This window comes from Pseudophryne corroboree, chromosome 5 (assembly GCF_028390025.1).
Source record: "Pseudophryne corroboree isolate aPseCor3 chromosome 5, aPseCor3.hap2, whole genome shotgun sequence".
Classification (NCBI taxonomy): Eukaryota; Metazoa; Chordata; class Amphibia; order Anura; family Myobatrachidae; genus Pseudophryne; species Pseudophryne corroboree.
In genome coordinates this window covers 805,940,933-805,965,668 of record NC_086448.1, presented here as the reverse complement: position 1 = coordinate 805,965,668, position 24,736 = coordinate 805,940,933, and positions in this window count along the sequence as shown.

Below are 24,736 nucleotides of genomic sequence, written 5' to 3'. Positions count from 1 at the left end.
TTCAGCCACATCCCTGGCTCCCTGACCTCTGGCAATCAGGTCAATTATCCAGACTCTCCTGCGTTTCCTATGTCTGCAGCGACTTCAGAGAACTACATTAACAGCTTGCCACTGCTGTGTGCTGCTTAACAATGGAGGAACCAGGAAATGATCCAATTCCTGACCTCCCTGTAGATGTCAGATGTGAGGGTCATGTAGAGGAAGTGAGTTGGAGCAATGAACTTCAAGAGGGAGCAGCTTGAGTCAGGGCTGCAGTCATTTGAGACCCAGTTGAGTAAGAAGCCTGGCCTGACTTCCTTGCATGCTCACCACGTGGACACTGTTGAGCATAGGCCAACCCAGCAAAACATGTATCAGGTCTCACCAGAGGTGCAGGCAAGTATCTACAATGAGGTGCATGAGATGTTAGCGCTAGGCATAATTGTGCACTCCAACGGTCCCTAAGCCACCTCCATTGTATTGGCTCCCAAATAGGACAAGACAACCAGGTTTTGCATAGATTATCACCGGTTGAATGAGGTGACGAAATCTGACACCTGTCCCAGAGCCGTAACTACCTGTGTACCAGGTGTGCCTGGTACACAGCGCAGTTGCCCTGAGGGCGCACGGCCAGCGGCTTGTAATGAGTCAAACTGACTCATTACAAGCCGCCTGTTCTGTGCCGTGTGCCGCGCTGGAGGAGAGCAGCAGCGCCGGAGGCAAGGGAGAAGGAGGAGGAGGGAGGGGGCCTGGAGCCACAGCAGCACTACGTAATTGGTAGTAGCACTGCCTGGTGCTGCTGTGAATGCGGGGATGTGCTTCCCTCATCCCAGCATTCACAGCGCCAGGCAGCCAATGCGGAAGGAGAGGGGACTGCTCCAGTAGCACCACTACCAATTACAAAGCGCTGCTGCGACTCCAGTCCCCCTCCCTCCTCCTCCTTCTCCCCTGCATCCGGAGCTGCTAGCACGAGGAGCCTGACTGCCAGCGGGGAGAGATGGTAAGTCTCTCTCTCTCTCTATCTATCTCTATTCTGTCTGCCACATGTGTAAAAAGGGGGACGCTGGCTGCCGTAATGTGTAAAAAGGGGGCGCTGCCTGCTGTAATGTGTAAAAAGGGGGACTGTCTGCCGTAATGTGTAAAAAGGGAGACGCTGTCTGCCGTAATGTGTAAAAAGGGGACGCTGTCTGCCGTAATGTGTAAAAAGGGGACGCTGTCTGCCGTAATGTTTAAAAAGGGGACGCTGTCTGCCATAACGTGAAAAAACGGGGAACTCTGTCTGCCGTAATGTTTAAAAAGGGGGACTGTCTGCCGTAATGTGTAAAAAGGGGAATCTGTCTGCCGTAATGCGTAAAAGGGGCTCTACCTGGTGTAGTGGCGCTACTGTGCAGCGTAACTTGAATAATGGAGACTACTGTGCACCGTAGTATGAATTGGTATTATTTTGTGGCCACGCCCCTTTCCCATGAAGCCACGCCCCTATATATATTTTTGCACGCCTGCGCCGCGCACTGCCCCTATCTTGCATAGGGGGGAGGGGGCACCAATGCCGTTTCTTGCACACAGCGCTAAAATACCTAGTTACGGCACTGACCTGTCCATTGCATTGCATTTATGCTTTGTTAGTAGAGTTGCCAGGAGCAAAATATATCTACATTTTTGACTTGAGCAGGGGGTATTGACCCCCGAGGCTCAGCGTTCATCACCTCATTTGGCTTGAATGAGACCATGCCATTTGGGAGGAAGAATGAACCTGCCACCTTCAAGGATGTGGTCGATGACATGCTGAAGGAGTTCAGAGATTTTGCTCAGGCCTGCTTGGATGACATTGCTGTCTTCAGCCGAATATGTGAAGATCACCTGAGGCATGTGGGGCTGGTGTTAGAGAGGAGTCGGTGGGCCTGAACCAGCGAAGGTAGAGGCAATCTAAGACTGGCCCTGGCGCACAACCCAGAGACCTTGCCTTCTTACTGATCATAGGGTTCTACATCTGTCCCCTGACTTCAGTTCTGTAGCCAATATGCGTTTAGCGTGCCGAGCAATGAAGCCCAGTAGCTTTGCTCCCGTCACCTCAGCAGTACAGGTTTGCAGAGACCCATGGCAGCCAGGACAAGTGTCCTGGCCTGCTGGGCTGTGCGGCTGCATGCTGGGGGTTAAGGAGGGCAGCCAAGCAGTAAGTTAACCCCCGATGTGCTGTGCTGCACCAGGGGAGAGTGCATGGAGCTGCCAATTGGGGGACCAGGAAAGCCGGCTCCCAGTGTGACGATTTAAGCAGTTAACCCCCAGTGTGCCGAGGGAGAACCCCTGCAGTTCCAGCTGCATGGCTAGGGGGAGCTAAGGGCACAGGAAAATTACAGTTTGTGTAATAACTGACAACAATTATATTACAGCGCATATAATAACTGAGAACAATAGCTTGTATTCAATTTGAGAACAAATATAAATACAATTCTCAGTAATTTCCTAGGTATAGGAGATTTTACAGATATATCTGTAAATGTTGTTAGGAAATCTTCTTTAATGTAATCCCCGATGCGGGGTCCCGGTGTTGGTATTTTGAACTCCGGGATCCCGTGCGGCGGGATTATATCTTATCCAGTGTTGGACTGGGGCATGTAGGGCACACCGGGGGAATACAGTGGTAGGGTACCATGTTCAGGGGTGTGGCCAGTCTCTAGCCGCCACATTGGTTTGCCTAATATTTTGTGTTGGTCCCCTAGATAAATATATACAGTAAATACTGTAGTGCATGCAAGATAATGTACTAGATTAGTAACAGCACAGTATGGAACCTGATCCCTAGAGGAGGGGGTGGGCACCCAGGCAATAGGGCCCATCGGTGGTTTCCCCTGTGGGCCAGTCCAACCCTGGTCTTATCTCTAGGAAATAAGCGTTGCGAGTTATTCATCTCTAGATTCAAAAAACATTCCTAAGAATAACGTAACACATGGAAGCCTTAGAACAAAACTGTGGCAACAATATATTCTTTCTCTGTGTTTCCTTATTATTCCCTTTATGAAGCTGGATATGCTGTATGTGTAGCAATCTGTAAGGATTACATTATAGCGATTCTCTGTTCTGTTATCACTGATTTATTTATTGTATATAATATGTGGTATCTATAAAACTTCTTTCACTTTTCTACAGTATACTGTATATCATTAATCCGCTGCGCTTTATAGAGTAACGCAGAACAGGTCATGGTATCACTGGCACAATGAACTCTGATAAATGTAATAAAATAATGGATATTTTTCTGTAAATTGAGGGTGAATCACACATCACATAGAGCCATTTTCTGCGTTACATCATACAAGATCTGCGTCACCGTCTGGCTGAGAGTCCCTCACTTCCATTAGTATAGATAACCTCACAATGGAAGTCACAATTTAATACAGCAATTGGATGCATCTGCTGGATGATGAGAAGTCACCAGTCATCTGTGCGGAACGCTCCGCAACAGACGCTGATAGTCAACGTCTACCGTCACCTCTAGCGAATGGGCAGCCCCATCTGTTTTCTCATTTTTCTACTATATATGGAAGGGAATGCTTTCAAGGCAGTCAGAGGTCACTCTTGTACAGGTACCTTGACAATCAAACAGACACTGTATTAACATGCAAAGAAAAAAATAACAATAAATACACAGTATTTGCTAGATTTAATGTAAAACATTTTACTGGTTGCTCTACAGTACATGAATAACTATGGACACGTTTTTTAATCTTTTTTTTATCAAATTGAGAACAAACAATACAGAGAGAACTGTGAATGGAATAAACAAGTCTCGGTTATGCCCATTTTTGTATAACGTGTATAAAACTACACTAAGGGCCAGATTCAGGGTTGATCACAAAAGCAAAATCTTTCTCTAATTGGCAACACCATGGGGGTCATTCCGAGTTGATCGCTCGTTAGCTGTTTTTAGCAGCCGTGCAAACGCTATGCCACCACCATCTGGGAGTGTATCTTAGCTTAGCAGAAGTGCGAATGAAAGGATCGCAGAGCGGCTACAAAAAAAAAAATTGTGCAGTTTCAGAGTAGCTCCAGACCTACTCAGCACTTGCGATCACTTCAGACTGTTCAGTTCCGGATTTGACGTCATAAACACGCCCTGCGTTCTCCCAGTCACGCCTGTGTTTTTCCTGGCACGCCTGCGTTTTTTCTGGCATGCCTGCGTTTTTTCGAACACTCCCTGAAAACGGTCAGATAACACCCAGAAACGCCCTCTTCCTGTCAATCACTCTGCGGCCAGCAGTGCAACAGAAAAGCTACGCTAGACCTTGTGTGAAACTACTTCGGCCGTTGTGAAAGTACATCGCACGTGCGCATTGCGCCGCATACGCATGCGCAGAAGTGCCGTTTTTTTTGCATCATTGCTGCGCAGCGAACATTTTCAGCTAGCGATCAACTCGGAATGACCCCCTATGTGCACTGCAGGTGGGCCAGATATAACAAGTGCAGAGAGAGTTAGATTTGGGTGGGTTATATTGTAGTGATGAGCACCGGAAATTTTTCGGGTTTTGGGTTTTGGTTTTGGGTTCGGTTCCGCGGCCGTGTTTTGGGTTCGAACGCGTTTTGGCAAAACCTCACCGAATTTTTTTTGTCGGATTCGGGTGTGTTTTGGATTCGGGTGTTTTTTTCAAAAAACCCTAAAAAACAGCTTAAATCATAGAATTTGGGGGTCATTTTGATCCCAAAGTATTATTAACCTCAATAACCATAATTTCCACTCATTTTCAGTCTATTCTGAACACCTCACACCTCACAATATTATTTTTAGTCCTAAAATTTGAACCGAGGTCGCTGGATGGCTAAGCTAAGCGACCCAAGTGGCCGACACAAACACCTGGCCCATCTAGGAGTGGCACTGCAGTGTCACGCAGGATGGCCCTTCCAAAAAACACTCCCCAAACAGCACATGACGCAAAGAAAAAAAGAGGCGCAATGAGGTAGCTGTGTGAGTAAGCTAAGCGACCCTAGTGGCCGACACAAACACCTGGCCCATCTAGGAGTGGCACTGCAGTGTGACGCAGGATGGCCCTTCCAAAAAACACTCCCCAAACAGCACATGACGCAAAGAAAAAAAGAGGCGCAATGAGGTAGCTGTGTGAGTAAGCTAAGCGACCCTAGTGGCCGACACAAACACCTGGCCCATCTAGGAGTGGCACTGCAGTGTCACGCAGGATGGCCCTTCCAAAAAACACTCCCCAAACAGCAGCACATGACGCAAAGAAGAAAAAAAAGAGGCGCAATGAGGTAGCTGTGTGACTAAGATAAGCGACCCTAGTGGCCGACACAAACACCTGGCCCATCTAGGAGTGGCACTGCAGTGTCACGCAGGATGGCCCTTCCAAAAAACACCCCCCAAACAGCACATGACGCAAAGAAAAAAAGAGGCGCAATGAGGTAGCTGTGTGAGTAAGCTAAGCGACCCTAGTGGCCGACACAAACACCTGGCCCATCTAGGAGTGGCACTGCAGTGTCACGCAGGATGGCCCTTCCAAAAAACACCCCCCAAACAGCACATGACGCAAAGAAAAATGAAAGAAAAAAGAGGTGCAAGATGGAATTGTCCTTGGGCCCTCCCACCCACCCTTATGTTGTATAAACAGGACATGCACACTTTAACCAACCCATCATTTCAGTGACAGGGTCTGCCACACGACTGTGACTGAAATGACGGGTTGGTTTGGACCCCCACCAAAAAAGAAGCAATTAATCTCTCCTTGCACAAACTGGCTCTACAGAGGCAAGATGTCCACCTCATCATCATCCTCCGATATATCACGTGTACATCCCCCTCCTCACAGATTATCAATTCGTCCCCACTGGAATCCACCATCTCAGCTCCCTGTGTACTTTGTGGAGGCAATTGCTGCTGGTCAATGTCTCCACGGAGGAATTGATTATAATTCATTTTAATGAACATCATCTTCTCCACATTTTCTGGATGTAACCTCGTACGCCGATTGCTGACAAGGTGAGCGGCGGCACTAAACACTCTTTTTGAGTACACACTTGTGGGAGGGCAACTTAGGTAGAATAAAGCCAGTTTGTGCAAGGGCCTCCAAATTGCCTCTTTTTCCTGCCAGTATAAGTACGGACTGTCTGACGTGCCTACTTGGATGCGGTCACTCATATAATCCTCCACCATTCTTTCAATGGGGAGAGAATCATATGCAGTGACAGTAGACGACATGTCCGTAATCGTTGTCAGGTCCTTCAGTCCGGACCAGATGTCAGCATCAGCAGTCGCTCCAGACTGCCCTGCATCACCGCCAGCGGGTGGGCTCGGAATTCTGAGCCTTTTCCTCGCACCCCCAGTTGCGGGAGAATGTGAAGGAGGAGATGTTGACAGGTCGCGTTCCGCTTGACTTGACAATTTTGTCACCAGCAGTTCTTTCAACCCCAGCAGACTTGTGTCTGCCGGAAAGAGAGATCCAAGGTAGGTTTTAAATCTAGGATCGAGCACGGTGGCCAAAATGTAGTGCTCTGATTTCAACAGATTGACCACCCGTGAATCCTTGTTAAGCGAATTAAGGGCTCCATCCACAAGTCTCACATGCCTAGCGGAATCGCTCTGTGTTAGCTCCTTCTTCAATGTCTCCAGCTTCTTCTGCAAAAGCCTGATGAGGGGAATGACCTGACTCAGGCTGGCAGTGTCTGAACTGACTTCACGTGTGGCAAGTTCAAAAGGTTGCAGAACCTTGCACAACGTTGAAATCATTCTCCACTGCACTTGAGACAGATGCATTCCACCTCCTATATCGTGCTCAGTTGTATAGGCTTGAATGGCCTTTTGCTGCTCCTCCAACCTCTGAAGCATATAGAGGGTTGAATTCCACCTCGTTACCACTTCTTGCTTCAGATGATGGCAGGGCAGGTTCAGGCGTTTTTGGTGGTGCTCCAGTCTTCTGTACGTGGTGCCTGTACGCCGAAAGTGTCCCGCAATTATTCTGGCCACCGACAGCATCTCTTGCACGCCCCTCTCGTTTTTTAAATAATTCTGCACCACCAAATTCAAGGTATGTGCAAAACATGGGACGTGCTGGAATTTGCCCAGATTTAATGCACACACAATATTGCTGGCGTTGTCCGATGCCACAAATCCACAGGAGAGTCCAATTGGGGTAAGCCATTCTGCGATGATCTTCCTCAGTTGCCGTAAGAGGTTTTTAGCTGTGTGCGTATTCTGGAAAGCGGTGATACAAAGCGTAGCCTGCCTAGGAAAGAGTTGGCGTTTGCGAGATGCTGCTACTGGTGCCGCCGCTGCTGTTCTTGCGGCGGGAGTCCATACATCTACCCAGTGGGCTGTCACAGTCATATAGTCCTGAGCCTGCCCTGCTCCACTTGTCCACATGTCCGTGGTTAAGTGGACATTGGGTACAACTGCATTTTTTAGGACACTGGTGAGTCTTTTTCTGAGGTCTGTGTACATTTTCGGTATCGCCTGCCTAGAGAAATGGAACCTAGATGGTATTTGGTACCGGGGACACAGTACCTCCAACAAGTCTCTAGTTTGCTCTGCAGTAATGATGGATACCGGAACCACGTTTCTCACCGCCCAGGATGCCAAGGCCTCAGTTATCCGCTTTGCAGCAGGATGACTGCTGTGATATTTCATCTTCCTCGCAAAGGACTGTTGGACAGTCAATTGCTTGGTGGAAGTAGTAAAAGTGGTCTTACGAGTACGACTTCCCCTCTGGGATGACCATCGACTCCCAGCAGCAACAACAGCAGCGCCAGCAGCAGTAGGCGTTACACGCAAGGATGCATCGGAGGAATCCCAGGCAGGAGAGGACTCATCAGAATTGCCAGTGACATGGCCTGCAGGACTATTGGCATTCCTGGGGAAGGAGGAAATTGACACTGAGGGAGTTGGTGGGGTGGTTTGCGTGAGCTTGGTTACAAGAGGAAGGGATTTACTGGTCAGTGGACTGCTTCCGCTGTCGCCCAAAGTTTTTGAACTTGTCACTGACTTATGATGAATGCGCTGCAGGTGACGTATAAGGGAGGATGTTCTGAGGTGGTTAGCGTCCTTACCCCTACTAATTACAGCTTGACAAAGGCAACACACGGCTTGACAAATGTTGTCCGCATTTCTGTTGAAATACTTCCACACCGAAGAGCTGATTTTTTTGGTATTTTCACCAGGCATGTCAATGGCCCTATTCCTCCCACGGACAACAGGTGTCTCCCCGGGTGCCTGACTTAAACAAACCACCTCACCATCAGAATCCTCCTGGTCAATTTCCTCCCCAGCGCCAGCAACACCCATATCCTCCTCATCCTGGTGTACTTCAACACTGACATCTTCAATCTGACTATCAGGAACTGGACTGCGGGTGCTCCTTCCAGCACTTGCAGGGGGCGTGCAAATGGTGGAAGGCGCATGCTCTTCACGTCCAGTGTTGGGAAGGTCAGGCATCGCAAACGACACAATTGGACTCTCCTTGTGGATTTGTGATTTCGAAGAACGCACAGTTCTTTGCTGTGCTTTTGCCAGCTTGAGTCTTTTCATTTTTCTAGCGAGAGGCTGAGTGCTTCCATCCTCATGTGAAGCTGAACCACTAGCCATGAACATAGGCCAGGGCCTCAGCCGTTCCTTGCCACTCCGTGTGGTAAATGGCATATTGGCAAGTTTACGCTTCTCCTCTGACAATTTTATTTTAGATTTTTTAGTCCTTTTTTTACTGATATTTGGTGTTTTGGATTTTACATGCTCTGTACTTTGACATTGGGCATCGGCCTTGGCAGACGACGTTGCTGGCATTTCATCGTCTCGGCCATGACTAGTGGCAGCAGCTTCAGCACGAGGTGGAAGTCGATCTTGATCTTTCCCTATTTTTGGAACCTCAACATTTTTGTTCTCCATATTTTAATAGGCACAACTAAAAGGCACCTCAGGTAAACAATGGAGATGGATGGATACTAGTATACTTATGGATGGACGAGCGACTGCCGACACAGAGGTAGCTACAGCCGTGGACTACCGTACTGCGTCTGCTGCTAATATAGACTGGATGATAATGATATAAAAATATATATATATATCACTACTGCAGCCGGACAGGTATATATTATATAATGACGGACCTGCTGGACACTGTCAGCACTGCAGACTCCTAAAGTAAGCTACTAGTATCAAGAAGATAGAAAAAAAAAAAACACCACAGGTAGGTGGTATACAATTATGGATGGACGAGCGACTGCCGACACAGAGGTAGCTACAGCCGTGGACTACCGTACTGCGTCTGCTGCTAATATAGACTGGATGATAATGAGATATAAAATATATATATATCACTACTGCAGCCGGACAGGTATATATTATATAATGACGGACCTGCTGGACACTGTCAGCTCAGCACTGCAGACTCCTAAAGTAAGCTACTAGTATCAAGAAGATAGAAAAAAAAAAACCACCACGGGTAGGTGGTATACAATTATGGATGGACGAGCGACTGCCGACACAGAGGTAGCTACAGCCGTGGACTACCGTACTGCGTCTGCTGTTAATATAGACTGGATGATAATGAGATATAAAATATATATATATCACTACTGCAGCCGGACAGGTATATATTATATAATGACGGACCTGCTGGACACTGTCAGCAGAATGCGTTTATAGAATAAAAACACCACACGACGAGTGTTTAACTTTTTCAGGCAGACAATCACAATATACTGGTGGTCAGTGGTCACTGGTCAGTCACACTGGCAGTGGCACTCTGGCAGCAAAAGTGTGCACTGTTAAAATATGTACTCCTGCTATAACTGCTCCCCAGTCTCCCCCACAATTAAGCTGTGTGAGCAGTGAGCACTCAGCACAGTCAGATATACAGTATTACATAGATGATGCAGCACACTGAGGCTGAGCACAGATATGGTATGTGACTGTGTCACACTGTGTATCGTTTTTTTTCAGGCAGAGAACGGATTAATTAAACTGGTGGTCACTGGTCACACTATCAGCAAGTAGTACTCCTAATATGCTCCCCAAAATTAGTAAATCAAGTGTCTCTACTACTCTCTAGTCTACTCTAAATGGAGAGGACGCCAGCCACGTCCTCTCCCTATCAATCTCAATGCACGTGTGAAAATGGCGGCGACGCGCGGCTCCTTATATAGAATCCGAGTCTCGCGATAGAATCCGAGCCTCGCGAGAATCCGACAGCGGGATGATGACGTTCGGGCGCGCTCGGGTTAACCGAGCAAGGCGGGAAGATCCGAGTCTGCCTCGGACCCGTGTAAAAAGCGTGAAGTTCGGGGGGGTTCGGTTTCCGAGAAACCGAACCCGCTCATCACTATTATATTGTTTATGTGCGGGGTAAATACTGGCTGCTTTATTTTTACACTGCAATTTAGATTTCAGTTTGGACACACCCCACCCAAATCTCACTCTCTCTGCACATGTTACATCTGCCCCCCATGCAGTGCACATGGTTTTGCCTATTAGAGAAAGATTTTGCTTTTGTGATCAACCCTGAATTAACTCTAATATCCTACACAAAAACTAAGTTGTAACATTATGGATGTCTCTATGCACAATTTCTTAAACTAGGATTAAAGTCATATGAGAGGTAACTTGGCAGGATCGGTGTGATTTGCCAACATTCACAATGACAACAATCATATTTGCGGCAATGTACTGTCGAGCACATTATGCCAGCGCGGTACTAATGTTAGTTAAAGCATTGTAAACGTGCTGGCAGTATACCATTAAAAAATTATGGTAAAGCATCAAATTTATAACGCCGATTTGGTTCCAGTGATTTAACATTTTGTCAGTTTCCTACTAGTCATTGGGGGTCATTCCGAGTTGTTCGCTCTGTATTTTTTTCTCGCAACGGAGCGATTAGCAATGCCCGCAGTGCGACTGCGCCAAGTAAATTTGCTATGCAGTTAGGTTTTTTACTCACGGCATTACAAGGTTTTTTCTTCGTTCTGGTGATCGTAATGTGATTGACAGGAAGTGGGTGTTTCTGGGCGGAAACAGGCCGTTTTATGGGTGTGTGCGAAAAAACGCTACCGTTTCTGGGAAAAACGCGGGAGTGGCTGGAGAAACGGAGGAGTGTCTGGGCGAACACTGGGTGTGTTTGTGACGTCAAACCAGGAACGACAAGCACTGAACTGATCGCAGATGCCGAGTAAGTCTGGAGCTACTCAGAAACTGCTAAGAGGTGTCTATTCGCAATTCTGCTAATCTTTCGTTCGCAATTTTAATAAGCTAAGATTCACTCCCAGTAGGCGGCGGCTCAGCGTGTGCAAAGCTGCTAAAAGCAGCTTGCGAGCGAACAACTCGGAATGACCCCCATTGGACCTAATTCAGACCTGATCGCTAGGCTGCGATTTTGCACAGCAGGCGATCAGGGCTAAACTGCGCATACGTATGCACCGCAGTGCGCAGATGCGTCATACGGGTACAAAACGGATCGCCGAGAAAAGTATTTTTTGCAGATCACACAAATTGGCGCAGGGAAAATGCTGCTTATAGAAAATATTGATCCAATTGGATATCACCCCTAATCCAAATTATTGTAAACAGAAGAAAAAAAGGTAGGATCAATACTTTCATTAAGCGCATAAAACGGAAAAAGATTATGACAATATATTCAGTCACTTTCCTATTAGAATGGGTGACAGTTTTGTATTAGGCGTACCCCCACTCACGCTGTTCGTGGGTGTATAAAACACATCAAGGTATCTTTGTTCTTCTAAACACGAAATCTGGATATTCACAGTCTCAATATCTAAGAGATAAACCTGGGTATCGTACCCCAACTCACACAGCTATGGAAATGTGAACTCCTATCAAGGTTTCTTTTCCCTCTTATTTCAAGGTATGGTTCCTGATGTGCGCTCCTGTCTCAGGATCACCTCATACGGAAGGGAAAAAAAACAAACAATGTGTAGTATCCTCTGTATCTAATTGGATTTTTTTATATCTGTGGAACTGTTCTCATATATACACACACCCGAATTGATCCATACACGTGTTAGGTCATTAATTGTGCACTATCGCATAAAAGACCCTCCACCGATCTTAAAAACAGGTATGCGTATCCCCAACTCACACTGTGATCAATGGGGTGACTTCCGTAAAGGTATCTTTAAGGTGGTTTAAATTATCTTATGGGCGTACCCCAACTCACAGGTAGGTAAGCAACATAATTCCCATCAAGGTATCTTTACTGGGTCTTTACATGCAACAGGTTCGACAGCCAAAACCAAGAAGCTCGTAGTCTCCAAAAAAAGTTTTAACAATTTATTAGTTCCTCAGGGGAACATATGAAGCATTACCGACAACACATAAATATATAGATGTGGTGGTAAAACAATTCCATAAAAATCTAAATTTTTAAAAGTTACCAAAAATTACAAAAATTACATCAAGCATAAAAAGTCCAGATCCGTCACTGTTAAAAAAAAAGGCTACTCACACAGCAGTCTGCCGACGCGTTTCGGTCCTTAGACCTTTGTCAAGATGGGTTTGTACAAAGGATCCACTCACACGGCCGTTCACAAGGCGATTGACAGGAAGAAGGCGTTTGTGGGTGTCAACTGACCGTTTTCTGGGAGTGGTTGGAAAAACGTAGGCGTGTCCAAGCGTTTGCAGGGAGGGTGTCTGACGTCAAATCCGGTCCCGGACAGGCTGATGTGATCGCAGCGGATGAGTAAGTCCTGGGCTGCGCAGAGACTGCACAAAATCTGTGTGTACAGCTCTGCTACACATACGTTCTCACACTTGCACAACTAAAATACACTCCCCTATGGGCGGCGACTATGCGAACGCAAGACTGCAAAAAAAAACTAGCGAGCGAACAGGTCTGAATTAGCCACATTGTTCCAGTCATCTCTCTGTAACCTGCAGTTGTGTCAGCGCACCCTCCCATACACTCAGTGTCGGACTGGGGCATGTATGGCCCACCGAGGGAATGCAGTGGTAGGGGCCCTTGTTTAGGGGTGTGGCCAGTCTGCAGAGGGGGTGTGGCCTGCCACCACATTGGTTTGAGTAACCATTAGAGAGTGCAACATCTGGGCCTTTTCACTAAATTCAGTAAACTCAGCTGCTGCATGCATGATAATGTACCAGATTAATAACAGCAATGCACTGTAGAAAATACACCATAGTCCAGTATAAGGTAACATATGTATAATATATAACTCAAGTGCACAGTCTGGAACCTGATCCTTAGAGCAGGAGGTGGGCCCCAGGCAGTTGTTTCCCCTGTACCTCTGTGAGCCAGTCCAAGCCTGCATACACTGCAGCCCGTAAGGTACACACAGCAGACAAGCTTATGTTCAACCCCATGAGTAAGAGGAATAATGTAGGAGAACTTTTACAATTGGTATGAGAGGGGGGGGGGGGGGGGTTCTGTGCATTATTATCTATTATTTACATGGCGCCACCATGAGTCCATAACGCAATGCAGAGAAAAATGGCAACGGGATAACCAAGCAATGTAATATAAAAATTATCAGACGGATAGGACAGAATAATCTAAGAATGAGATAATTATACCTCTAAGGGGAACATGCAGGCACACAAATTAGCCAGAATTAGAATCGCACTGAATGCAGGGCCGTCTTGACAGCATTGTAAGCCCTGTACAAAGCAATGCACTGGGCCCCTACACACCCATTCATGGGATCCAATTAAAGAAAATCATAACTTCCCCTTCCTGCGGTCTTGCGATGTCTCTCCGCATGCTTCCATAAAGTGAATGGATGTCAGCACTCACTGTCTCTGGCTGCAGGCTGGGAGGCAGGTAGAGAAGGCTGGCTCACCACTCTAATTGGGTGACCGCCACCCGCCCCTGCTCGGAGGACCCTCAAATTATGGGACCAGGGACAGCTGCGACCGTATCACCCCTGCTCTGTATGTTTGGTTAGACAGCCACCATCATTATCTGGGCACACTAGCGCTGGCCCCATCTTTGGTGATCCATCAGAAATCAGATTGGACCTTTGCATATATACAGCCCGGAATTGCCTACAGTGGTGTCTATACTCCACTACACTAAGCCTATGTGTTCTGTGTCTCCTTTGACACCCAGTCACATCCATTATGGAAGTGGAGATGTGACGTAAATTACATACGAATCCGCCACAGATGCTACAGAGCTCCCACTGGGCTAATTAGACAATTGTGGGTGACAGTCAAAAACATCAGCACTCAGGGGGAGATGTACTAAGCCTTGCAGAGAGATAACGAACCAACCAATCAGCTCCTAACTGCCATGTTACAGACTGTGTTTGAAAACTGACAGTTAGGAGCTGGTCAGCTGGTAGTTTATCTCCATCCAAGTTTTATTAAATAGACCCCCAAGTGCCCTGGGAACGGTGTACGGGAAGGATCAGAGTTACAGACCGGCACTATCTCTCCATTGCTGGATGGGCACTGAGGTGGAGCACAAGGGCTGCCACCATAAATTGTGGGGCCCGGGACTGACAAAATAGACAGGGTCCTCCCTCCCCCCAAATAAATTCTGCTGCACTACTCCACCCCTATGTGATGTCATACATTGTGACCTTACATATAGGTTAAGTGTTGCGGTAATACAGGAACGGTTTACAGAGAACTGATGCACAGATAAGGCTGATTCAAAGACTGGGGCAGCTCTACAGGTATTGGTGGTAGGTGCAAGGGCTGGGCTCCCCTATCTGTAAGGGCCCGGGATACCAGTCCCCCCCTGGTGGCTGCCCTGTGGAGCACTTGTACTGGGCTAGTGAGGACTGGCGTTTCTCTTTCTCTGATTTGAAAGTGATTGAACCAAATTCTGTTTAAGAACTGAGCGGCACCCTCCTGAGCTGCTGCAGCAGCAGTCTCCTCTGCCTCTGCGGGTGAGGATAGGTATCACACGCCCCTGGATTTACTCCTGGGCCCTCCTCTCCAGTGCGAGCGGCTTAAATTACTTATCTGTATTTCTTCCTAAGGGGGAGTGGCCATGCCTCTTGCGATTAGGTCACACCCTCCTTAATGTACCTGGGCCCAGACAGGCTCTCTACTGCCCTGCACACCCTGCAGCCATAGTAGACTCGCATACCTCCCTACTTTCTAAAGGGGTTTGGTCTTGCAGCTAGGGGGCGTTGCCTCGCAGGAAGTGCAGCGATAACGGGCCATGCCCCCGTTTTTGCCGATGTGGGGTCATGACCAGCGAGCTGCTGACCATGCCCCTAGACCCTCTCTCATAGTGAAGAGCAGCTGGTGAGAGAGGGTTTCCCAACTGCCCCCCCCTCCCCGCCCGACCTACGGATGGGACAGCGGGACAGTCCCAGAAAAATGGGACTGTCCCACCAAAATCAGGACAGTTGGGAGGTTTGGACTCGTAGCTGGAGCCACAATGCCTGTGTCAGCTCCACATTTAACTTTCTTGCTTTTTAACACGTTTATGGGAAGTCCAGAGCTGGATTAACTCTGGAGGGAGCCCCAGGACAGCTAAATTGTGGGGGTCCCCTCCAATAAATGTGCCCCCCTCATATGGCCACAGTGTCCCCCTGTATCATGTATACTACACAGTGCAGTCCCTGTCCTACCTTGTGCCCACAAGGACTAACCTCCCATGACATGCTTCTGTTCTCTGCACTGCATGCAGACGGCGCAGAGCAGAGCGTCTCCCGAGTGTCCTCATCAGCGGCACTGACGTGATGTGTCACGTGAAGCTGAGGGGACTAGGAAGTAACTGTGTTCTGTTTCAGGTAACGGTAGATGCTAGTATCAAGTGGGCTAAAGGACCTCTGACATCAGGGGAGGAGCTAGGCCGGCGGGATAGTTCTTTCACTATCCACACCACCAACTACTCCCTTTAGTAACCCGAAGCATGTCAAGTGAAGCGTGGCCCGCGAGGGTATATTTGGGGTACCCTGTTCGGAGCTTGCTTGTCCCCCTGGTGATATCAGAGGTCCTTTCCCCAACCTGGCTTCAGCGATAACCGTCAGGTAACATCCTATCCAGGATTAAGTGCCAATGAATGCCTGTTTTCTGCAATTTTGAGGGGGCTCTTTTCTGTGTAGGGTCCCAGGGTGACCGTCTCTGTGTGTGTCTCCCCCCCCCCCCCTCTACCTTTAATTTGGCCCTTAGGAGGTCACATGCTTTTGTGAAGAAGAGAACTAAACTGAACTGCATCAGTGTGAGACTCCTCGGAGCACCTACAGCACTTTCAGATGGACACAAGGCTAAAGTTATTGTAGGAAAGCCAAGCTAAAACTATTGCCCTCATTCCGAGTTGATCGCTCGCTAGCTGCTTTTAGCAGCATTGCAAACGCTAAGCCGCCGCCCTCTGGGAGTGTATCTTAGCTTAAGTGTGAACGAAAGATTAGCAGAACTGCTACTAAAAAATTTCATGCAGTTTCAGAGTGGCTCAAGACTTACTCCTAGCTTGCGATGACTGCAGTCTGTTTTGTTCCTGGTTTGACGTCACAAACACTCCCCCGTTTCTGCAGCCACTCCTGAGTTTTTACCTGGCACGTCTGAGTTTTTTAGCACACTCCCTGAAAACAGCCAGTTTCCGCCCAGAAACACCCACTTCCTGTCAATCACACTACGATCACTCGAGCGATGAAAAAACGTTGCTCGAGCATGTGTAAAACTTCAAAGTTTTGTGTGAAAGTACTTAAAGCATGCGCGCTGCGAACCATACGCATGCGCATTTTTGCTGATTTTTTACCTGATCGCTGCGCTGCGAAAATCAGCAGCGAGCGATCAACTCGGAATGACCCCCTATATTTCCATTATCCACACAAAAGAAAGTACTGTTTTGTACTTGTAGGTAGGTAGTTAGGAAGACATTATTATTATTACCAGTTATTTATATAGCGCACACATATTCCGCAGCGCTTTACAGAGAGCATATTTGGCCATTCACATCAGTCCCTGCCCCAGTGGAGCTTACAATCTATATTCCCTATCACATGTACACGCACACACATTCACACTAGGGTTAATTTTTGTTGGGATCCAATTAACCTACCAGTATGTTTTTGGATTGTTGGAGGAAACCGGAGTACCCAGGGGAAACCCACACAAGTACGGGGAGAATATGCAACCTCCACACAGTTAGGGCATACTTGCCTACCCTCCCGGAATGGCCGGGAGGCTCCCGAAAATCGGGTGACCCTCCCGGCTAACCAGAAGAGCAGACAAGTCTCCCGATTTCAGGGGTCACCCCCTGCCCGAGTGAAGTGGGCGGTCCAGGCAGGCGATGACGCGATTCTTGTTGAATCGCGTCATCATAGCCACGCCCCCCGCTGTATAATGCCGGTAATTGCTGCATTACACAGTGGGGGGCATGGCTTACATGACGCGATCCAGCAGCCACGCCCCTGCCGCGCCTCCGGCCCGCCCCCCTCTCCACGTCACCTCACTGCCTGCCCCCCTGCTGAGCCGACTGGCTGCTCTCTCCCGGAGAGAGCAGTCCAAAAGTCGGCAACTATGAGTTAGGGCCATGGTGGGATTCGAACCCATGACCTCAGTGATGTGAGGAAGTAATGCTAACCATTACACCAACCGTACTACCCTAGACATTCGTGCTCCCACCACCACAGCACAGGTCACACCTCCTCCGGATCCGACGACAGACTTTGATCATTTTCAGCCCAGGGCACATGTGGCCCTTTCTCCGGCCATCCGATCATGCACAAAACAACTGATAGAGACAGCCGCAGGCTGCTGCTTGTTTTCCCCTCGTCTCCTATGTCATGGTGAACTGAACACAGGGAAACCCCTCAGAATGTCAGGCATACCGCTACTGTTCTCATTGCAGGCTGCGTGATTAAATATTTCATTTTCTCAGCTTTCCTTCTTTCTAGAGTTTCTGTACAGATCACATTACCCATAGAGAAGCACTAAATTACCTGCCATCATCCTGGGGCAATAATGTGGGAGCTTTAATAGAATTTGTCTCATTGCATCAAAGAGAAGTTAGGTAAATTATACAGGCAGAGTGGAAGTAGGATAATATATATCTTCTACACATAATACGTCAGCACTATAATAATTATAAACAAACAGAGCATCTGATTCAAGTGCAAGACTTGGAATAAAATACTGGTTTCATTGGCAAACACAGCAATAAAATAGACAAGTTGCCCATAGAGGATTACTGATTAGGCTTTATTTAGGAACAGTTTGTTGCTCGGAAACGCTACATGCTGCAAAATAACTGGGCAAATTGGAACATTCACAACATCTGACAAACAAAGGTAGATAATTCTTTATACAGTGCCATTGGCTGAGAAAATAGGATTTTAATTACCTACCGGTAAATACTTTTCTCGTAGTCCGTAGAGGATACTGGGGTTCCATTTAGTACCATGGGGCATATAGGGGTCCCTTCGGAGCCAAGGGCACTTTAAGAGTTTAATAGTGTGGGCTGGCTCCTACCCCTATGCCCCTCCTATCAGACTCAGTCTAGAAACTGTGCCCGAGGAGACGGACATACTTCGAGAGAAGGAATTACACAGATAGTGGTGAGATTCAGAACCAGCTCACACCGAATTGAAAAACCAAGCTGACCAGCATGCAACATGGAGAAGCCATGCAAACCAGCATGCAACATGGAGAAACCATGCAAACCAGCATGCAACTTGAATAAATCAAGCGAATCAGCATGCAACATGAAGAAACCATGCTAATCAGCAGGAAAAAGGAACAGCAACAGCTGAACTAATACTTAACCAAGTAACAATGCAGGAAAATGAAGCGCTGAGCGGGCGCCCAGCATCCTCTACGGACTATGAGAAAAGGATTTACCGTTAGGTAATTAAAATCCTATTTTCTCTTACGTCCTAGAGCAGAGATTTTCAACCTTTTACAACTCGCGGCACACTGAACAAGATTTAAATATTGCCAAGGCACATTCAAATATTATGGTCATGCATGGTGCAGTTGCGTGTCCTAAGATGTCATGTCGCAGTTTCTCCATAGGTAACGCCTGAGCCACATCTGAGAAAGCCAGAAGACCCCAACACTGCCCGGGCCCAAAATTAGAACAGGCTCTGCAACCACTAAACTCACCAGTATTGATCGTTACAGGGCCTCAGTAGCGGCAAAACACTGATGAGCCTGGCTGTGCTTCTATGGGGGCACACCTGGAGACTGCTCAGGGCACACTAGTGTGCCACGGCACAGTGGTTGAAAAACACTGTCCTAGAGGATGCTGGGGTTCCATTTAGTACCATGGGGTTGTACCAAAGCTCCCAGTACGGGAGGGAGAGCGCGGAGGCTCCTGCAGAACAGATTGACCAAACTTAAGGTCCTCAACGTGTTCGACCCTGAACAAGTAGCTGCCCGACAAAGCTGTAAAACTGAGACACCCCGGGCAGCCGCTCAGGAAGAACCCACTTTATGGGTAGAGTGGGCCTCCACAGAATTTGGACACGGCAATCCTGCTGTAGAATAACCACGCTGGATAGTAAACCTGATCAAGCGAGAAATCGCCTGCTTAGAAGCAAGACACCCAACCTCGTTGGGATCATAAAGGACAAACAGAGCGTCCGACTTTCTTTGACGAGAAGTTCTCTTCACAGAAAACTTCAAAGCCCTTACAAAATCCAAGGATTTTGAAGAAATTGAGGAGACAGTAGCCACTGGCACCACAATAGGTCGATTGATATGAAAAGCCAACACAACCTTTGGAAGAAATTGCTGATGCATTCTAAGCTCAGCCCTATCTTCATGGAAAATCAAGTAGGGGCTCTTGCATGACAATGCCCCCAATTCTGACACATGCCTAGCAGATGCCAATGCCAACAGTGTGACAGCCATCCAAGTAAGAAACTTGACCTCAACCACCTGAAGAGGTTCGTTGCAGGAACTGCAGCACCACATTAAGATCCCACGGTGCCGTAGGAGGCACAAAAGGTGGTTGGATGTGCAGAACCCCTTCCAAGAAAGTCTGAACCTCTTGAATAAAATGGACAGGGCCGAAATCTGGACTGTTATGGAGCCCAAGCGTAGGCCCACGTCCACACCTGCTTGCAGGAAGAGGAGAAACCGTCCCAGTTGGAACTCCACCGTAGGAAACTTCTTGGATTCACACCAAGATACATACTTTTCCAAATCCGATGGTAATGTTTAGACGTTACTCCCTTCCTAGCCTGTATCAGGGTAGGAATGACCTTTCTCGGAATGCCCTTCCAAGGTAAAATCAGGCGTTCAACCTTCCTTAGCCGTGGGAAGTCTTGATAGGTGAATGGCCCCTGTTGCAGAAAGTCCTCGCAAAGAGAAAGAGGCCTCGGATCCTCCAGCAGTAAGTCCAGAAGATCCGCGTACCAAGCACTTCTGGTCCAGTCCTTGGGATGAGTGGAAATGGAGGGAACACATACATAGACTGGAACACCCACGGAGTTACCAGGGCGTCCACCGCCACTGCATGTGGGTCTCTTGATCTGGAAGAGCACCTCCAAAGCTTCTCGTTGAGGCAAGAGGCCATTATGCCTATCTGAGGTACACCCCATCAGCTTGTGACCTCTACTGATACCTCCGGATGGAGGCCCCATTCGTCTGGAAGGAGATCGAGTCTGCTCAGGAAGTCCGCTTCCCAGTTGTCCACTCTCGTTATGAAGATTGCTGACAGCACCACCGCATGATTTTCTGTCCAGAGGAGGATTCTTGTCACCTCTGACATTACAGCTCTGCTCTTCGTTCCACCCTGTCGGTTTATGTAACCGCCGTTACATTGTCCGACTGAACCTGAATGGCCTAATCTTGAAGATGTGCCGCTAGTAGAAGGCCGTTGAACCCAGCCCTTAGCTCCAGAATGTTTATCGGAAGGATGGATTCCATTTTCCGTAGAAGTGTTCCCCTTGGGTGACAGCTCCCCAACCTCTGTCGAGAAGGTGAGAAGTTTGCAGCCACCAGAGGAATGAAATTCTGGCTTTCGTCAACAAGCGTATTTGCTGGTGCATGTGAACATGAGATCTCTATCATTTGACTAGGAGATCCAGTTGGAAAGACCATGCAAGGAACCTTCCGTACTGACGAGCCTCGTAGGAGGCAACCATCTTCCCCATAAGGGGAATGCACCGATGAACCGATATCCGGGCTGGCTTCAGGACATCCTGGAACATTGATTGGATCACCAACGTTTTCTCCACCGGTAGAAACACCCTCTGCACTTCCATGTCGAGAATCATCTCCAGGAAGGAACGCCTCCTTGTCAGTTCCAAATGTGAAATTGGAAGCTTCAGGATCCACCCAAGATCCCGGGACAGTTGATGTTAGAGAGCAACAGTCCATAACAACATCTCCCTGGAGGATGTTAAGGTCTTCCAGATATGGAATTATGTCCACTCCTGGTCTGTGGAGTAGGAGCACAATCGCCGCCATGGCCTTGATGAACACCCCCGGTGTTGCATAGAAGCCAAGTGCAGTGTTTGGAACTAGAAGTGATATAATTGTAGTGAAACCTTAGATAGGTCTAGAGAGGTGGCCAGATCGGAATGTGAAGGTACGCACCCCTGATATGTCGGGATACCAGGAATTCCCCTATATCTCGACCAGAGGTCACCGCTCTCAGACTACCTCCTGAATTGAACACCCAGCAGTAAGGGTCCAATGACCTTATGTTTGAATAGTAACCCCTGTTACGTAAATGAGGTGGAAACAGAATAATGACATGTGTTTAACAAATGTTAGAATAGCTTCCAGCAGTATTGTACTTTCAGCCTGAGAAGCTAGTAAGCCTGATTTGAAGAATCTGTGAGTCGGGAGTACTAGAAACTCCAGTCTGCACCCCTGGGCAGCCTAACATTTCCCAGGAGACTAGGCAGGATATCGCCTAGATGTTTTACTGAAATCTTTTTAGCCTCTCTCTCACCTGCTTGATCCCCAGGCAGTGACGTCCATTGTCAAAACTAAGGTTTTGAGAATACCGGACGCGAAACCGTTCCTAGGAACCTGGCGGTGCAGGTTTTCTGGAATTCCCCCACCGTCCTCTAAAAGAAGTGGAGGAACCTTTGGGTTTATGTGTAAACATTGTGGTTTGAAGGGATTGCAGTATAGGTGTAGGATCTAATTCCCTGGACTGTGCAGCTGCGGAAGGAAGATTTGTCCACTTACCCGCAGTTGGCTCGGATATTCCCGTATCCCGAGCATCCCAACAGGGCCTCACCTGTTGAAGGGCTGATTCACCATACCTTACTTGGATTCTGTATCCGCAGTCCATTGGTGTAGCCACCGTCCCCTGCGTGTCGAAACTGCCAGAGCTGTGGTCCCTGCATTATGCAGGCCAATCTCCTTCATGGCATCCAGCCGTGAAGCCAGTAGAATCCTGTATATGACATAGAAACAAGTACATGTCACTTCTACACAAAGAATCTAAATAATCAAGTAAGGAGCCTGACCACATTACAATATCTCCAGAGATCTACGCAATAGTCGGTCTCCGAGTCACACGTGCAGAAGTGTACAATATTAGAGATTAGTCTCAATCTGCGGTCAGTCTAATCCTTTATGGAGGTTGCACCAGGACAGGTAACACAACCTTCTTTGACAATTTAGACACTCATTAGGGATGTGGATAATATCTCTGGGTGTACTCAGGTGTTCCCAAATAAGGAGTTTAACGTCCTAAACAGTGGGAAGGCATTTATTGTATATATATATATATATATATATATATAATATTCCTCATCCCTAATAGCCTCTAACATACGCTGCCCTCCTCATATGTCATGCAGTATATGGGCAAGTGTATGCTTGTTAGGGTACGTAATTTGGGTGGGAGACACAGCTGTGGGATGTTAATCCCCAGACTACTCAAAACTGCGGCTTCTACCCAGTATGGGATATATTTGAAAACATATATTTTAAAGTACACCCTATGGAGGCCACCCCAGGGGGATCTGCCACTGAAGCCTCAGAGTTTGTACAATTTTGGGAATGGTATAGACTCCCCAAGAGAAGATATACTGTACATGCTGCAGTACAGGACAAAGTCCCTTAAATATGGTACAGTGAGTTACACACACACACACACACACACACACAGGAAAATGTCAACACAGTTTCCCCCCAGAATATCTTCAGAGAGTCACAGAGTACAAGAAGCCAGCCACAGCACGCCCTTATAGGCTTTTATTATGATAAACAAAACCCTGCTGACTAACTTAACCTTAACAGGATAGCTAGTACATACTTCACTCTCCCCCCTTGTTTATAACACCTTGTTCCTTCAGTATATATATATATATATATATATATATATATATATATGGAGGACAGTGCTCCCTGTCAGCGTGTGTCTGCAGGGAGAAAATGGCGCTTGTGAGTGCTGGATCCTGCTCTGAGGAGAAGCCCCGCCCCCTGTAATGGCGTGTCTTCCCGCACTTATTGTACTACTGGCCTAAGGTAATTTGCAGCTTACAGTTGGATGAGTTCCTGGTAGCCTTCTGTGACCAGTGTAGGGTGATTGCGCTGGCTCAGGACTCCCCTCACAGCGCCATACACAGTGTGCCTCTGAGCCCTCAGGAGCGTCAGTGACCCACTTACCGAGGTGCCGGCGTCATACTCACCACTCCATCTTCTGGCTCTGTTAGGGGGTGGCGGCTGTGCTGCGGGAGTGAGCGGTCGCCTCATGGGTTTGCGATCATCAACCTCAGGAACTCGGTGTCCTGTTAGCGGAGATAGGAGCCATTAACCTCTAGGGTTCGATCCTATACTCCTCTCCTAAGTCCCATGAAGCAGGGAGGCTGTTGCCAGCAGCCTCCCTGTACCTAACTCTTTTAAGAAACAATAAAACTAGAAATACTCCTAGGAGCTCCCCTAGCTGTGACCGGCTCCACCGGGCACATTTTCTAAACTGAGTCTGGAAGGAGGGGCATAGAGGGAGGAGCCAGCCCACACTCTCAAACTCTTAAATTGCCCATGGCTCCTCTAGGACGTAAGAGAAACATATAATTAAAGGCAGGGCAGACCCTGGAACGTCTACAGGGCTTGCACAATTAGAGGACCCAGGACTACAGCTGTGGCGTAACTCCTGGGTGACAGGTGTGTGTTGGGGAGGGAGGGGGGGTGCCATCTTCCCCTTTATAGCACCGCCCCTGATTATTCTTATCCCTAATTTCTATGGCGCCACAAGGGGTCCACAGCGCCTTACAAATTACATAAAGAGAAACAGCAGAATGCAAGGGTTTGGTGGCTTGGTGTTGTCGTTAAATATGTGTAATAAAAATGAAGCGCTGACCAAATCAATATAAATTTATAAACACAACATTTATTAACAAACAAACAGACAAGTCACATGGCCGGTGTAAATTAATTAAAAACAGTTATACATTTCATGTAGCCACTCCGGAGTTTTAGTACGCTTAATTAGTGCACTCTGGGTTAGTAACAATTTATCACACCCATACAGCAGGCTTGGATTGAAAGTTGAAAGCATAAAGATTAAGGGGGACATTTACTAAGCAGTGATAAGAGTGGAGAAGTGAGCCAGCGGAGAAGTTGCCTCATCAACCAATCAGCAGCTCTGTATAATTCTATAGTATGCAAATTCTAGATGTTACTTCAGTGCTGATTGGTTGCCATGGGAAACTTCTCCACTGGCTCACTTCTCTGCTCTTATCACTGCTTAATAAATGTCCCCCTTTTAGTCAGCTTTTAAAGCAAAGCTTATTAGTGCAAAGTTCCTTATATGCAATGATTATATATCCATTCTTATCAGCTTTTAGAGTTTAAGCAAGATGGTATACTTAGCAGTGGCCACGCTGAGATTATAGCAGCTGTGCGTGTCTTCAGACCCAAATG